Source organism: Rhipicephalus sanguineus, chromosome 3 (genome assembly GCF_013339695.2).
Source record: "Rhipicephalus sanguineus isolate Rsan-2018 chromosome 3, BIME_Rsan_1.4, whole genome shotgun sequence".
NCBI lineage: Eukaryota > Metazoa > Arthropoda > Arachnida > Ixodida > Ixodidae > Rhipicephalus > Rhipicephalus sanguineus.
In genome coordinates this window covers 158913012-158919011 of record NC_051178.1, presented here as the reverse complement: position 1 = coordinate 158919011, position 6000 = coordinate 158913012, and positions in this window count along the sequence as shown.

Genomic DNA, 6000 nt, shown 5'->3' with positions numbered 1-6000 from the left:
TTAAGGTGGTGCAGCACGAAGAGGACAGGGTACACAGAGACGACGAAGATGGAATGCTTACTGCCAACTCATGCTTCGCACCTCAAAGGGTTAAACATTCTTTAGCGAGACCCGTATTACACCTTTGAATGTGTACCACCGTGTGTTTGTGACATCATATACTACGTCCTACCTTCCCGTGCAGGCAGTCAAAAACAAATGGTGATCCTCCTGCACACAAATCGTTATTGCAGTCACTGCTGTCGGGTTCCCAAAAGCTGTCGAAGCTCACTGCAGTGTCAAATGAAAAAGAACCACATGTCCTGCATGGTTTCCTACTTCTCATTCGGGCTGGCTATCACAGGAAAATATTAGCAACAGTCTTAAAACGGGTGAAATTCAGTGAAAACAGCTCTCAATGGCACAAAATAAACTTCATACCAGTAAGCACACATAAAGTGAGAACAGCTAAGATGCAAGCATTTATGACAAGAGAAATCAACAAGAAAGGAGACATGGTGAGAAAAAAATTTCCACACTCCATTAACATTGGTCCTTGCCTTATTAACTGAAACGTCATGCTTCCTTGTTTAGAGGGTACAGGTATATGTGGCTTTGTTGGTAGGTGGGCAGCTGCAATTTGAAAACAACTACATTTTTCCACTTGTGTGAATGTAAAAAAAATGCTGAAAGTACACGGTAAACCATTCATCAGTGTCACTTTGTGAACCATTAAAGCAGCATATGCGGAATCGGCAACAGACAGGCAGGTACACTCTTGCGACAGAGCATCGCAAAAGCAAAGGTCAAGGGACGAAGCAACACAATAGTCAAAGGTCACAGGTTCTCAGTCAGGAAACAAACCGAACAACACAAGTGACATTCCCATTTCTGTTGTTTTGATGTCAAGTACAAGAGCAACACATGAGAAAAAAAACTAATTTCAGTATAACAAAGGAGCAAGCATTTGCAGCTACAAATGTTGGTTGTGTGCATCTGCTCTAGTCTGCAAATGGCAGTTGTAGGTAGAAGAAACTGCAGTAGCAATTGAAGGGGTGCATTCGTGGAATGGTGAAAGTTACAGTGCTGGGCTGAACTGAACCAAATGAAGTATCCCATGCCTATAGAAGTGTGTCACCCATCTAGAAGTTAAATGTACCATCTAATCTAATGATGGTGCATTTAACTTCACATTTTGCATTAAGCCAGTTATAAAGTCTCATGACCAAAGGAAAACTTGTCCTAAAATGGTGCACCTTTACCAACCACCAACTGTAGAAACAAAGTTGCAGGTGCATTCACACCACTGATACACCCGTGCGACAACATGAATGAAAGCAGTCATGCTGCTTCTCAAAACGTTTCGCTTCTCTTTATTTACTCACCATGTAGACGTATCCTTGTCAATGTATGTCCAAATATTGAACACTAGCAATGTGATGTAACCAGCAGTTGCAATTATTTCTTATTACCACCTGGCGTCTAAGGATCCTGCTCGGCTCTTTTTTTATAGAAGCATGGACACTTTCATTACTTTGAGTGCAGGTGTCCTAGATTTTTAGCATCAATTATATTAAAACTCAATCACATGCGCGGGCAGAATAGCTATTGCAAATAATACCGGTAACACGCAGGCACTTTTGATCGCAGTCAAGGTTGACCCGGACCGGATTTCTTGATCGCGATCATCAATCATTGCTGCTGCTCGGTCCAGACTAATCCGGATCGAGTTTGACGCAGACATCAGTCAAATCGCGATCTAGGAGCCAGATATCGATGCGCAGATCACAATTAAACAATAAAAAATGACCGTGTTGGTACGCCTGATCCGGATCGAGCCTAATCCCGATCGGTCGTGATCGCGAACAATTGCCCGTGTGACACCGGTATAACGATCATCGAAGTGCTTTCGTTCACGCCAATTTCCAAAAACGCACAATATTCTCAGCTACACTGATAATATATGGCAAATAAAACGAATCTCGAGGCGTTCGACGGGATTAAAGATAAGGACGGACGGTAAGTGACAGCGCGACTATGGTGGCTACAATAGCGCGACAGGGCTACAGGGATCATACACACCCGGTGAGCACGGACGCGCCGCCCGCCACCAACGTCAGCAAAATATGTAAAAACCTCACGCGCCAACCCGCAAACGACGAGCAGCAAAGCTCTCCTAGGGATAAAAAGAGCATTGCACGTGTTCCTAGGTAGTACCCAGACATAGGGAGATCTTCAAGAAGCAAACGGGGAAAATATCCCCAGATCCAAGTTACCCGGATGGAGTCTGTGAGAAAAGAAACGCTCGTCCCATCCGCTCCCTTTGCGAGGAGGATTTCACCCTCTCCGAACTGGAGCGGGTAATCCAAAGGAAGCGAGGACGCAGCGCCCCTGGTGCGGACGGCATAACACACCAGCTACTGAGAAACTTGGACTCCTCCCAGCGTCCTCTCTTGTTAGAGGCATACAACCAAGTTTTCTCAAGTCCACGCCTCCCGGATCAGTGGCGCTCTGCGGTCGTCGTGCCGGTCCTAAAGCGAGGCAAGCCGCCCCGTGAGCTGAGGTCGTATCGGCCCATTTCCCTTACATCCGTCGCTGGGAAAACCATGGAGGGAATGGCCCTTTACCGTCTGCAATGGATCGCGGCGGCGCGCGGCGTGTTCCCACCCGAACAGTGTGGCTTCCGACATTGCCGTGCAACAGCTGACTGCCTCGCTGCCGTCGCCAGCACGCTGGAGCAGGCCCTACACGATGGGGAGATGGCCATGCTCCTCCTGCTCGACGTCCAGTCGGCATTCGACTCGCTTCCCCACGCGTCCATCATCAGTGCTGTCCGCGCGCTCGGTGTTGAGGGCAGGCTCCTGAACTATGTGCGAGCTTTCCTCACAGACCGGACGTTTACTGTGCGCGTGGGGAGAGCGACAAGTTCATCGCGCCCCGTTAACTCTGGTGTGCCACAGGGCAGCGTATTAAGCCCGTTTCTTTTCAACCTGGTGCTCGCACCTCTCGTGAAGTGCCTCACAGAAACGGCTGACTTCCCTGTACGCGTGGTGATATATGCCGACGACGTAGCCCTGTACGTGCGCGGCCCCACACGGAGGTGCAGAGCTGTGCGCGACTGCATTCAGGCAGCTCTCGTTTGTGTTGCTGCTTTTTTGGAAGGCATCGGCCTGACACTCTCTCCCACGAAGACTGAGGCACTCGTGGTGCATCCCAGAGCTGCTGCGCGCCGCCACCTACCGTGCCTTCAACTCCACGGTGCGCCGATCGCCTGGCGAAGCTGCGTGCGCTACCTCGGGCTCACCATCGACAACCGTCTACGGTGGCTGCCTGCTGTCAAGCGCATTCGCCAGGACGCCCGTCGTGTCGAGACCTGTGTGCGCCGACTGCTCGCCCGTGGTGACGGCTGCCCCCCTTCATTTGCCTGCACCATCTACGAGGCAATGGCACTTTCGGCAGTGCACTACGCCCTTCCACTGTGCAGTGTTCGTGAGGTGCAGCGGCGCGCTCTGGAACGGGACTACCTTCGAGTGATCCGCATGTTCCACGGATTTCCTCGCAGTTCTCGTGTGGCAGAAACACTTGCGGAAGCTCGCGCGTGGCCTGTTTCCTTAACATCTGACCTGCGCGCCCTATGCCACATAGAGCGCCTTCACCAGGCCCCAGACGCCGGCCCGCTCCTCGCCCGACTTCGTGCAGTGCCCAACTCGCGCGTAGGCCGAATCATCGACTTCTACGACAGTGTGGTAGTTGACGAACCGTCGCCCACTGCACGCTGGCCCGCCCCTCACTACCGTGAGCCCCTGCGAGTTTCCCTCGAGATCCCTGGTGTACGCTCCAAGCGCAACACCCCTCGCTGTGCCATCGTGCAGGAAGCCGCAGCGCGGATGCACGAGGACCTCGCCGGCAGGATCCACGTCTTCTCCGACGGCTCTGTCCTACAGGACCGCTCCGCTGCTGCAGCCTGCGTCGCCCCCGAGCTCGGCACCGAACTCCAGCGACGCCTGAGCTACTATGCTTCTTCTACCACAGCCGAACTGGTGGGTCTGCAGCTGGCCACCGATCTCCTTCGCGACTCGCCGGCTGTCACGAGCGCAGTTATTTTCTGCGACTCTAAACCAGCCCTGCGCCAGCTCGCGAGGGAGGACTCCGGCACACCACTCGCACAGCGCGTCGCCCAGAGTCTCCTGGCACTTCGGGAGAGTGGTTGCGACGTTGTCTTGCAGTGGCTGCCATCCCACGTCGGCATCGCAGGCAACGAAGCAGCGGACGAGCTCGCAAAGCGAGCACACTGCGCCGCGACCCCGCTGACGGATTACGCCACGTCCTTTGACTCTGCGCGCATCAACTTTCGTCGAGAGTTAGCGCGCGAGCATCCTGACGCGCGGATCGCCACTGGACGTCCCCCTCCCCCTCTTCCTGCAACTGGTTTCACCCGCCGCGATCGCGCGCTCCTCCTCGCTCTGAGGACCGGTTCTGTGTGGCCCGCGGAACGTAAATATCGTCTCCGCGGCGCGGCTGCACCGAACTGCGTCGATTGCGGTGCTGTGGAAACAGTGAACCATCTGTTCTGTGAGTGTCCTGCACTTGATGACGCACGGAAGCGGCTCGTCACGCAGCACCGCCTCGTCGGACTGCCCTGTGCGTCCCTGCAGGACCTCCTGTATCCCACCGGCCACGAGGATCGCCGCCGTGCTGCCCTTACAGCCCTAGTCTCCTTCCTGGAGGAGGCAAACCTGATCGTGCGTCTTTTCTAGTCGCTCGACACGGTGAACTAGCGCTTCACCAGCCTCTTCGCGAGCTACGACCTTTTTTTATTATTTTTTATTTTTTTCTTCATTTTTTTTACTATTTCCTTTTTTCCCTTTCCCTCTTTTTTTCTCTTCCTTTATACTACCCCCACGCTCTCTCCTTCATTCCCATCCCCCGCGAGTGTTTCGGTTAAGGTGTCCTCACTGAGAGACAGTTATCGTGCACTCCTCCCCTCTTTCCTACCTTCTTCCTCGTTCTTTCCTGTTTAATGAAATAAAGAATCACGCACTCCGGGTATATACATGTATGGCCGTCTTCAATGCGCATTTCTCCAAACACGTCATCAGTGGTAGAATGAAAGAAACACATAAAATTGCATTCATGAGGCCGTAGCAGATAAAATGCGCCTGCTCTAGATAAGACCGTTACAAAAACCGTAATAAGGCTACACTGGAGATAGAAAGCCGCACCCATCAGTTCCAGATTCAGTCGTTTAAACTGTTTATAACAACCTTCGTGACACGATCATAGCACGCTGAACCAATCATCTGAATGCGATCATGCTCGAGAATGAAAGTCATGTGGTACCAACAGTGTCTGCGTGTAAGGGAATTATAGAACGATACGTATACAGCAACGAGCCCACACGCTAACGCGGGCACTCTGAACCTAGTTACACAAAAAGCAATCACATTGCGTGTTTCAAGCGAGCTAGCACGACAGAATGGCGACCAATATGGGCACCGTTACTTTTTACCGCCAATTACTCGGCCGCCACCACCCACATAAAGGAAAATGAAAAGCAAGTATTCTCTAACGGGTGTGCTTAATTTACGTCGAGCAATAATGCTTCGAGGAAGCGCGGTACCAATCCTTGTGCGGTTTAGTTACTCGGTGGCGTTATTTATGGAGCAGCAAAGTGGCGCGTTAATTATCCCACACAAAGGTGTCACGAAAACTTTGTCCTTGTGCCATCTGCAAAGAGAAGCAGCAGCCGCCTCCAAATGAGTCGGAACAAAGATTAATGTATTGAGTCGATCACCGCTAATTGAGTAAAGCAGTATTTAAAAGAAAGCGAAGCCTTAATTATTTATTTATATGATGTTACTGGGCAAAGTGGCAAGGAATGTATTAAGGTGGATATTATAAGTGAAAGGCAAGTTGGAGACGCCGGTGAACGTTTTACTTCGAAACGCCATCCATCACCGTAATTTAGTTCCAAGCGCCGTTCAATAATAAAGGCGGAACTGAGTCATTGCTGACATCTGT